Below are 12651 nucleotides of genomic sequence, written 5' to 3' on the forward strand. Positions count from 1 at the left end.
ATCATTTTCTCAAGTGTTATGCAGTAATGTGATGACCTCTATTGCTTAGGTTCATACTTGCTCACTTGAGGAACTTAAATCAAAATAGTAGTTAAATTACAATGGTTATTTAAATCACATGAGATGATGAATCTCATTTAAATCATTTTTCTCAAATAGTAAGTGTGAAGTGTTGACCTTGGTCAACATGTGATCATACCTGGTTATTTGAGAAGATTAAATCTTAAGAAGATTCAATGAGAGGAAATTATTTTCTCCAAACAACTACATAGAAACCCTAACTCCAATTTCAATGCGAGGAAATCATTGTCCTATTACTATGTAAGAAACCCTAGCATAATTTGTGAATAAATGTTAAATAGTGATGCTAGATCATTTGTGTGAGCCAATAAGGCTAATTAAGATTACTTAAGTGTTGTTTGGTGATTGTATCCTCGTATTCGTTTATAGACGCTAGTACCGGAGGCTATCAAGAGGAAGAGGTCTTCTACCAAGAGGAAGAGCCAGACAACTTTGATCACCTCACCAATCAAGGCAAGCTAGACTAATGCAAGCTATTTTGTTTGCAAGCTATTATCAATTCAAGATAGTTTTGTGCCAAGCTCTACAAGAGCAAGGCACTATTACTTTTTACTTAGGATCCTATCCCAAGTTTTTACTTTACAAGCTTTATTGGTTTTTATTTATCAAAGTTACTTTTTGATTTATGATTCACTTGGTTTAGTTATGGAGTAGTACAAGGGCATTCACACTTAGCCTAGAAGCAAGGCAAACTACTTAGCACCCCTCATAACTAGTTGCTAGTGCTCAATATTAAAAAGTGACTATTCTAGTTGGGAACTTGTGAATTGAAATGACTTTGAAAACCTTGGAATGATGAGTCATTCTATTGAGAGATTTTGAAGGTGAGCATGACTTGTGAATGAATTGGTGAATTTTACCAAAACTGATGGTTGGGTTCGGATGGGATACCATTCCAATTTTACAAGTACCCCCACAATACCTGAATCTGGGTAAGGCTTAGCTGGAAATTTATGTGTCTTAGTATGGGTTCCCTCTAAAACAATCGTCATCGGGGTTATGCCGGAGGCTTCCTCTACAACAAAAGGAATGATGTGAAATGACGTGAAATGAGGTGAATGTCCGGCCCAAGCCCTGTGCAGTTCCCAGGCTGATCGTGCTGTCTTCACCTGGGAGGCCAAGCTCATGGGGAGAGGTGCCTATACTAGGGTATGTAAATGAAAGGTTAAGATTGGTAGTTCGCGTACTTGCGTACGATAAATCGGGGCCGATTACCCCTGACGAACTATTGCAATTGTTGTGGCACAAGTGTACAACCTCTGCAGAGTTTAACCTATTCGAATAGCCGCGTCCGCGGTCATGGACAGTTGGAAAGGCCATACTGTTCCGTCATCAGAACTTTTCTAAAAAAATATGAATGGTGACTTGTGATTTGAGTTGAAAGGTGACTTTGACTTTAAATCACAACTGAGTTACGGGAATGACACTAATGTTCCCACCTGAGTTTAGCAAATGAAGAAGTTTTTGATTATTAAAGTGCTTATGAAATAAAACTGGCTTTCTGCAAATGAAACTAGAGCTTAGAACCCCTTTGCTATAGTTGATAGTATTTACCTTAGTACTAGTTTGCGAGTACTTTAAAGTACTCATGGCTGTGTCCCTGGCTATTCAAATGGCCAGACTATGAAGAGGAGTACCAGAACCCGAAAGAAGGACAGCAGGACGTCTACGACAACTAGGATCACTCCTGACGTCAACAGTTGCCTGTGGAATAAATGGACTACTACTACACTATTTCGCTTCCGCTATGTGTTATGTAATGGATCAATGGAACTTATATTATTGTAATGAGACTGGATCATGTGATCCGTTATTTGTAAGACGATTATGTGTTGTAATGAATGATGTGTTGTGATATCAATCTATTATGTCTCGCAAAAACTATATTCCTGGGATTGCGAGGAATGGCATAATAGGCATCTGGACCTAAAAATCCAGGTGTTGACTGATGGCGTGTATTTCACACGTTCGTTGGGCAACCCCAAGAGGAAGGTATGATGCGCACAGCAGCAAGTTTTCCCTCAGAAAGAAACCAAGGTTTATCGAACCAGGAGGAGCCAAGAAGCACGTTGAAGGTTGATGGCGGCGGGATGTAGTGCGGCGCAACACCAGAGATTCCGGCGCCAACGTGGAACCTGCACAACACAACCAAAGTACTTTGCCCCAACGAAACAGTGAGGTTGTCAATCTCACCGGCTTGCTGTAACAAAGGATTAACCGGCTTGCTGTAACAAAGGATTAACCGTATTAACAGTAAAAACAAGTATTGCAGTAGATTGTATTTCAGTAAAGAGAATTGGACCGGGGTCCACAGTTCACTAGAGGTGTCTCTCCCATAAGACGAACAGCATGTTGGGTGAACAAATTACAGTTGGGCAATTGACAAATAAAGAGAGCATGACCATGCACATACATATCATGATGAGTATAGTGAGATTTAATTGGGCATTACGACAAAGTACATAGACCGCCATCCAAGCTGCATCTATGCCTAAAAAGTCCACCTTCGAGTTATCATCCGAACCCCCTCCAGTATTAAGTTGCAAAGCAACGAGACAATTGCATTAAGTATGGTGCGTAATGTAATCAACAACTACATCCTTAGACATAGCATCAATGTTTTATCCCTAGTGGCAACAGACACAACACAACCTTAGAACTTTACATCCATTGTCCCGGATGTCAATGCGAGGCATGAACCCACTATCGAGCATAAGTACTCCCTCTTGGAGTTAAAAGCATCTACTTGGCCAGAGCATCTACTAATAACGGAGAGCATGCAAGATCATAAACAACACATGTATAACTTTGATAATCAACATAACAAGTATTCTCTATTCATCGGATCCCAACAAACGCAACATATAGAATTACATATAGATGATCTTGATCATGATAGGCAGCTCACAAGATCCGACAATGATAGCACAATGGGGAGAAGACAACCATCTAGCTACTGCTATGGACCCATAGTCCAGGGGTAGACTACTCACTCATCACTCCGGAGGCGACCATGGCGGTGTAGAGTCCTCCGGGAGATGATTCCCCTCTCCGGCAGGGTGCCGGAGGCGATCTCCAGGATCCCCCGAGATGGGATCGGCGGCGACGGCGTCTCAGTAATGTTTTCCGTATCGTGGCTCTCGGTGCTGGGGGTTTCGTCACGGAGGCTTTAAGTAGGCGGAAGGGCAAGTCGAGAGGCGGCACGGGGGGCCACACCACGGGCCGGCGCGGCCAAGGGGGGGCCGCGCCGCCCTAGGGTTTGGCTCCCCGTGGCCCCTCTTCGTCTCGTCTTCGGTCTTCCGGAAGCTTCGTGAGAAAATAGGCCTCCGGGCTTTTATTTCGTCCAATTCCGAGAATATTTCTTTACTAGGATTTCTGAAACCAAAAACAGCAGAAAACAGCAACTGGCACTTCGGCATCTTGTTAATAGGTTAGTTCCAGAAAAAGGCACGAATATGACATAAAGTGTGCATAAAACATGTAGATAACATCAATAATGTGGCATGGAACACAAGAAATTATCGATACGTTGGAGACGTATCAGCATCCCCAAGCTTAGTTCTGCTCGTCCCGAGCGAGGTAAAACGATAACAAAGATAATTTCTGGAGTGACATGCCATCATAAACTTGATCATACTATTTGTAAAGCATATGTAGTGAATGCAGCGATCAAAACAATGTGTATGACATGAGTAAACAAGTGAATCATAAAGCAAAGACTTTTCATGAATAGCACTTCAAGACAAGCATCAATAAGTCTTGCATAAGAGTTAACTCATAAAGTAATAATTCAAAGTAAAGGTATTGAAGCAACACAAAGGAAGATGATGTTTCAGCGGTTGCTTTCAACTTGTAACATGTATATCTCATGGATATTGTCAACATAGAGTAATATAATAAGTGCAATAAGCAAGTATGTAGGAATCAATACACAGTTCACACAAGTGTTTGCTTCTTGAGGTGGAGAGAAATAGGTGAACTGACTCAACATTGAAAGTAAAAGAATGGTCCTCATAGAGGAAAAGCATCGATTGCTATATTTGTGCTAGAGCTTTGATTTTGAAAACATGAAACAATTTTGTCAACGGTAGTAATAAAGCATATGCATCATGTAAATTATATCTTATAAGTTGCAAGCCTCATGCATAGTGTACTAATAGTGCTCGCACCTTGTCCTAATTAGCTTGGACTACCTGGATTATCACCGCAATACATATGCTTTAACCAAGTTTCACAAAGGGGTACCTCTATGCCGCCTGTACAAAGGTCTAAGGAGAAAGCTCGCATTTGGATTTCTCGCTTTTGATTATTCTCAACTTAGACATCCATACCGGGACAACATAGACAACGAGATAATGGACTCCTCTTTTAATGCTTTAAGCATTTGACAACAATTAATTCTTTTCTCATTAGAGATTTGAGGATAATTGTCCAAAACTGAAACTTCCACCATGAATCATGGCTTTAGTTAGCGGCCCAATGTTCTTCTCTCACAATATGCATGCTCAAACCATTCAACTCAGTGTAGATCGCCCTTACTTCGGACAAGACGAACATGCATAGCAACTCACATGAAATTCAACAATGAGTTGATGGCGTTCCCCGATAAACATGGTTATCGCACAACAAGCAACTTAATAAGAGATAAAGTGCATAATTACATATTCAATACCACAATAGTTTTTAAGCTATTTGTCCCATGAGCTATATATTGCAAAGGTGAATGATGGAGTTTTAAAGGTAGCACTCAAGCAATTTACTTTGGAATGGCGGGAAAATACCATGTAGTATAGGTAGGTATGGTGGACACAAATGGCATAGTGGTTGGCTCAAGTATTTTGGATGCATGAGAAGTATTCCCTCTCGATACAAGGTTTAGGCTAGCAAGGCTTATTTGAAACAAACACAAGGATGAACCAGTGCAGCAAAACTCACATAAAAGACATATTGAAAGCATTATAAGACTCTACACCGTCTTCCTTGTTGTTCAAACTCAATACTAGAAATTATCTAGACCTTAGAGAAACCAAATATGCAAACCAAATTTTAGCATGCTCTATGTATTTCTTCATTAATGGGTGCAAAGCATATGATGCAAGAGCTTAAACATGAGCACAACAATTGCCAAGTATCACATTACCCAAAACATTTATAGCAATTACTACATGTATCATTTTCCAATTCCAACCATATAACAATTTAACGAAGGAGAAACTTCGCCATGAATACTATGAGTAGAAACCAAGGACATATTTGTCCATATGCTACAGCGGAGCGTGTATCTCTCCCATAAAGTGAATGCTAGGATCCATTTTATTCAAACAAAACAAAAACAAAAACAAACCGACGCTCCAAGAAAAAGCACATAAGATGTGGCCGAATAAAAATGTAGTTTCAGGGGAGGAACCTGATAATTTGTCGATGAAGAAGGGGATGCCTTGGGCATCCCCAAGCTTAAACGCTTGAGTCTTCTTGATATATGCAGGGGTGAACCACCGGGTGCATCCCCAAGCTTAGAGATTTCACTCTCCTTGATCATGTTGCATCATACTCCTCTCTTGATCCTTGAAAACTTCCTCCACACCAAACTCGAAACAACTCATTAGAGGGTTAGTGCACAATATAAATTGACATATTCAGAGGTGACACAATCATTCTTAACACTTCTGGACATTGCATAATGCTACTGGACATTAGTGGATCAAAGAAATTCATCCAACATAGCGAAAGAGGCAATGCGAAATAAAAGGCAGAATCTGTCAAAACAGAACAGTTCGTATTGACGAATTTTAAAATGGCACCAGACTTGCTCAAATGAAAATGCTCAAATTGAATGAAAGTTGCGTACATATCTGAGGATCATGCACGTAAATTGGCATAATTTTCTGAGCTTCCTGCAGGGCAGTGGGCTCAGATTCGTGACAGCAAAGAAATCTGGAACTGCGCAGTAATCCAAATCTAGTACTTACTTTTCTATCAACGGCTTAACTTGGCACAACAAAACTCAAAACTAAGATAAAGAGAGGTTGCTACAGTAGTAAACAACTTCCAAGACACAAAATAAAAACAAAGTACTGTAGGTAAAAACATGGGTTGTCTCCCATAAGAGCTTTTCTTTAACGCCTTTCAGCTAGGCGCAGAAAGTGTGTATCAAGTATTATCGAAGGGTGGTGCATTCTCAGCGAGGTGTGGAGTTTTCTCAACTAGGCATATTATATTAGATACATAAGTTTTAGCATCTCCCTTTTCATTAGTCTTAGGTGTGCTACTCTCATCAAACAAATTTTCAGGAACAAGCCAAGCATAATTATTTTCTAGTGCATCATTCATAGCTAGGAGCTTGCATGGTATTGGTGCTTTGATCTCCTCGCCATCATCAATATTATTAGTGTATCTTATTCTATCCATATCCATCTTTTCAAGGAGACTAGCAAAATTAGTAGGAGAACCAAGCATATTAAATTTAGCAAAGACCTTTCTAGCTTCTCTTGCTAGACCACCAAATTCTCTAAGAAGGGTTTCTAAAACAAAATCTTTCTTTTCCCCTTCTTCCATATCACTAAGTGTGAAAAACATATGTTGGATTATAGGATTGAGATTAACAAATTTGGTTTCCAACAAGCGAACTAAATGCGCGGCAGCAATTTCATAAGTAGGCGCAAGGTCTACCAAGTGTCTATCCTCAAAATCATCAATAGTACTAACATGGTTGAAGAATTCTTCTATATTATTTCTCCCAACTATAGACCCACGTCCTACCGGTATGTTCTTTGTGGTAAAATTAAAAGGAAACATGATGAAATAAGTAAAGTAAATGCTAGTAACTAAATTTTTTTGTGTTTTCAATATAGAGTGCAAGACAGTAAATAAAGTAAAACTAGCAACTATTTTTTTTTGTGTTTTGATTAGTGCAGCAAACAAAGTAGTAAATAAAATAAAGCAAGACAAAAACAAAGTAAAGAGATTGAGAAGTGGAGACTCCCCTTGCAGCGTGTCTTGATCTCCCCGGCAACGGCGCCCGAAAAAGAGCTTGATGGCGTGTATTTCACACGTTCGTTGGGCAACCCCAAGAGGAAGGTATGATGCGCACAGCAGCAAGTTTTCCCTCGAAAGAAACCAAGGTTTATCGAACCAGGAGGAGCCAAGAAGCACGTTGAAGGTTGATGGCGGCGGGATGTAGTGCGGCGCAACACCGGAGATTCCGGCGCCAACGTGGAACCTGCACAACACAACCAAAGTACTTTGCCCCAACGAAACGAGTGAGGTTGTCAATCTCACCGGCTTGCTGTAACAAAGGATTAACCGTATTGTGTGGAATATGATTGTTTGCAGAGAAAACAGTAAAAACAAGTATTGCGAGTAGATTGTATTTCGGTAAAGAGAATTGGACCGGGGTCCACGGTTCACTAGAGGTGTCTCTCCCATAAGACGAACAGCATGTTGGGTGAACAAATTACGGTTGGGCAATTGACAAATAAAGAGAGCATGACCATGCACATACATATCATGATGAGTATAGTGAGATTTAATTGGGCATTACGACAAAGTACATAGACCGCCATCCAATTGCATCTATGCCTAAAAAGTCCACCTTCCAGGTTATCATCCGAACCCCCTCCAGTATTAAGTTGCAAAGCAACAGACAATTGCATTAAGTATGGTGCGTAATGTAATCAACAACTACATCCTTAGACATAGCATCAATGTTTTATCCCTGGTGGCAACAGCACAACACAACCTTAGAACTTTCTGTCACATCGTCCCAGGTGTCAATGCGAGGCATGAACCCACTATCGAGCATAAGTACTCCCTCTTGGAGTTAAAAGCATCTACTTGGCCGGAGCATCTACTAATAACGGAGAGCATGCAAGATCATAAACAACACATGTATAACTTTGATAATCAACATAACAAGTATTCTCTATTCATCGGATCCCAACAAACGCAACATATAGAATTACATATAGATGATCTTGATCATGATAGGCAGCTCACAAGATCCGACAATGATAGCACAATGGGGAGAAGACAACCATCTAGCTACTGCTATGGACCCATAGTCCAGGGGTAGACTACTCACTCATCACTCCGGAGGCGACCATGGCGGTGTAGAGTCCTCCGGGAGATGATTCCCCTCTCCGGCAGGGTGCCGGAGGCGATCTCCGAGGATCCCCCGAGATGGGATCGGCGGCGACGGCGTCTCAGTAATGTTTTCCGTATCGTGGCTCTCGGTACTGGGGGTTTCGTCACGGAGGCTTTAAGTAGGCGGAAGGGCAAGTCGAGAGGCGGCACGGGGGGCCCACACCACAGGCCGGCGCGGCCAAGGGGGGGGCCGCGCCGCCCTAGGGTTTGGCTCCCCCGTGGCCCCTCTTCGTCTCGTCTTCGGTCTTCTGGAAGCTTCGTGAGAAAATAGGCCTCTGGGCTTTTATTTCGTCCAATTCCGAGAATATTTCTTTACTAGGATTTCTGAAACCAAAAACAGCAGAAAACAGCAACTGGCACTTCGGCATCTTGTTAATAGGTTAGTTCCAGAAAAAGGCACGAATATGACATAAAGTGTGCATAAAACATGTAGATAACATCAATAATGTGGCATGGAACACAAGAAATTATCGATACGTTGGAGACGTATCATTGACAAGTTGGTATCAGAGCCATTGTTTGACCTTAGGAGACCCTAGTTAGAATGGACATCTGAAAAACTTAGTTTCAAAAACCAATGAAGTGAATATTTGCGAAAACTTGTTCTTACTCTTATCCTTGAGATCTTTTTCAAAAATGAGAAATCTATACTCTACTTTCTTTGCAAACCTACATAAAAGTTTGCACACTTGACTACTTATTTAACTTACTTATCCTAATTGCTCACCGATGGAGTACCAATGGGAGTTTTATCAGCTTGGTCCCGGAGGCGACCTAAGGTTCGAAAAGGATTTGAAGCAACTAGTGGAATATCTAGGACACCCGTATCCCGAGTTCTTCAGAATACCCCTCAACAACCACTCCGGAGAACCACCTCGGTGGGAAGTTTCTACTGATCTACGAAGAAAGCTTGGAGCCCCGGTATGGGAAACCATCTGGTTTTCTGTAACGGGAAACACTTGGAAGGAAGGACTAGTCAGAGCTATGCAAGAAGCAATTTTCCGTCTGTGTGGACAAAATGAGAACAAGATCAAGAACACTCGCTTCATCTACTACCCAAGACATGACTCCATGGGAAGATCGATGACCATGCCACCACACACGGAGATGAACCCCTATGTAGCACACCAGGACTTCAGGCTGTACAAAACCCGCAGGGATTTGGACAACGCCCTCGCCTCTCGCCAAGCACATTACCCGTGAAGACGAAGAATTCCACCCTGAAGAGTAGTATCACCCCAGCACTTAAGTAGGTGTGAGTTGTATCAGGATCCCCTTGTATCGTAGAGCGAATGAATGGTTCTTCAAACCAACGGTGTGTTAGCTTTGTAATATGTGATGTTTGGTATGAATGAAAAAGTGTTGTTGGTTTTTACCCCCGCAACACTACTCAATTTTTCAAGTTATGAACTTTTTAAACTTTAACAAAACAAACCATAGAAAGTTCCCTCTTATCTTATCATCTACCTCAATGTCCAGATGGCCCCACCAACCCGCAACGCCACCCAGGATGCCATGATGCAGATGCTGCAGACGATGATGGCAGACCGAGAAATCGAAAGAGCTGAACGCCAAGCTAACATTGCCGCACTGCAACAGATAGCTCAGAACAATCAAGGCCACGGAAACCATGACCACCCTGGGTCAAAACTGAAGAACTTCCAGAACACCAATCCACCGGTGTTTAGCAAGACGGAGGAACCTCTTGACGCTGATGACTGGCTCCAGACAATGGAGAACAACCTCGAAGTTGCGGTAGTTGAAGCCGCAGAAAAAGTATTGTTCGCCACCCACTACCTATCAGGACCTGCCAGAGCCTGGTGGACAAGTGCCCGTGCAATGAATGCGGGACAGATGATGACATGGGAAGACTTCAAGCTGAAGTTCAGCAAATACCACGTGCCCCAAGGACTGATTAAGAAGATGAGAGACGAGTTCCGGGAACTCAAGCAAGGAAGGATGTCCGTGGTGGAATACCGCGACAGGTTTCTCACTCTGTCAAGGTACGCCCCGGACGAGACCGATACCAATGAGAAGAGGAAGGAAAGATTCCTGAACGGACTGCACGACGAGATGCAAACTGTGTTAGTGAACATTCCGTTCGCTGACCTCGGAAGCCCTCGTGGACTCAGCCATACAGATGGAAGGAAAGCTACATCAGGCCAATGAGAACCGCAAGCGCATGATGATGAACCAGAGTGGACCCCACCATACCCAGAAGTACCGCAACAACTCCTCTGGAGGATTCACCCCAAGACACAACAAGCCCCCTGCTCAGAGTTATCGCCCCAACTACACCAACAACAACGGAGGACCCCCGAAGCCCGGAGGTAACAACAACAACAACAGCCACCACAACAACAACAGCCACAACAGCAACAGCAACAATGGGAACAACAACAACAACAACACCAACACTGGCCCGAGGACTGGAAGCAATGCCATCCCCGTCACCCCGAAGGACAAGTCAACTGTGAACTGCTATGAATGTGGAGTTGTGGGCCACTCTTCCAATGAGTGCCCCAAGAAGCTTGCCAAGATTGCCGCCAATACTGCAGCACCGGCTCAGCAACAGCGCCGCTTTGCAGGAAGAAGGAACCAGAACAACAACAACGGCCGTCTCTACCACATGACTGCCAATGAAGCTCAGGAAGCACCCCAGACCATGCCAAGTATGTCTTCCTGTTAATCAAAATGCTCAATCTCTCTTAGGAACCTAACTTTTCATAAAATCACGGGACGAGATTTGTTTAAGGGGGAAGGGTTTGTAACATCCCAAAAATTTCAAAACAAAACAAATGAATTTCCCTAGTTCCAAATTTTGGAACCAACAAAAACTTTTATTAAATTAAGATTGATGCATAGTAATCTTGCTTAATTCTTGTGCAATTGCCATGATTTCTTGTTATAGTATTTTGAAGTGAGCTTAAACCCTAAACCTCACCCCTCTTTTCATCACACAAGTGAAAATAAAATAAAAGGAAATTTAATAAGAAAAAGGCATTTGTGCCTATGACTATTTTTATAAATCTTTACCCTAAGCTCCTCTACTTTGTTTAGAGGTTTGGAAAACCATCATACACCTTACCGAGTACTTATCAAACCAAACCCAAGTTGAATCCAAAGAAAATAAAAAGAAACAAAAAATGCCATAGAGGCATATGGGAGAAAAATGCAAATTTATGAATTTGGGAATCTTGACCCTAAGACTTGTTGTGAATGGTGGGATCACTCCTATATACCATTTCAACCCTCAACCACACCATTTGGGTCAAGCCAAGTCAAATTAAAACTCAAATGCAACATATGCATAGAGGCATATGTGACACATAGCCATAATACCCAATTCTTGTTCTATGCCTTTAAACCTTACCCAAATTATGTGAAACCATCTCTAAACCTAATCTAATGCTAAATTAACCCTAACCCATGCCCAAGTAAAGCAAGAGGAACAATTTACAAGAATAATAAAATTTGACACATCACCTCTTATGTGTTATGGCCATTTTTGCAAATCTTTGAGCTAGACCTTTTAGAATGGATTCAATGGTTTGAAAATGTTTCTAAACTAATAAGAATCACATTAGAGTCAAGAAAAGTCAAATCAAATGGAGAGAAATCAAATAGTGAGAAAATCCCAATTTCACTCACATACACATAAGGCCAATTTTGCAAATCTTCACCAAAGGCCACCATTGCTTGATCTATTGCTTGTATAATACTTATATATGATAAACAAACACAAATGCATCAAAGAAACCAGAATCAAATCCAAGAAAATCTCAAAACCAACATACATGTGATATTGGTCAAATTGGACATTTTTAAAATGTTGCCCTCTTGGCACCCCTATTTTGGAAGATTCCTAAACTAAACCCCTAACAACTCTTTGCACCTCATCCAAGACCTCATCAAGATGAACATTTTTCGTGTTGACCACTTTGACCAAAGCTTTGACCATTGCTCTATTTAGTCAACCCAAGATGCCACCTTGAAACAAATTCTAGATTCCCCCCACTATTTGAATTTTCACAAAACCTCTCCAAATTTCAAACCAATGTCACTTATAGCTGCCCAACATCATATAGTAAGTGTGAAGTGTTGACCTTGGTCAACATGTGATCATACCTGGTTATTTGAGAAGATTAAATCTTAAGAAGATTCAATGAGAGGAAATTATTTTCTCCAAAGAACTACATAGAAACCCTAACTCCAATTTCAATGAGAGGAAATCATTGTCCTATTACTATGTAAGAAACCCTAGCATAATTTGTGAATAAATGTTAAATAGTGATGCTAGATCATTTGTGTGAGCCAATAAGGCTAATTAAGATTACTTAAGTGTTGTTTGGTGATTGTATCCTCGTATTCGTTTATAGACGCTAGTACCGGAGGCTATCAAGAGGAAGAGGTCTTCTACCAAGAGGA

This window comes from Lolium rigidum, chromosome 5, assembly GCF_022539505.1.
Source record: "Lolium rigidum isolate FL_2022 chromosome 5, APGP_CSIRO_Lrig_0.1, whole genome shotgun sequence".
Classification (NCBI taxonomy): Eukaryota; Viridiplantae; Streptophyta; class Magnoliopsida; order Poales; family Poaceae; genus Lolium; species Lolium rigidum.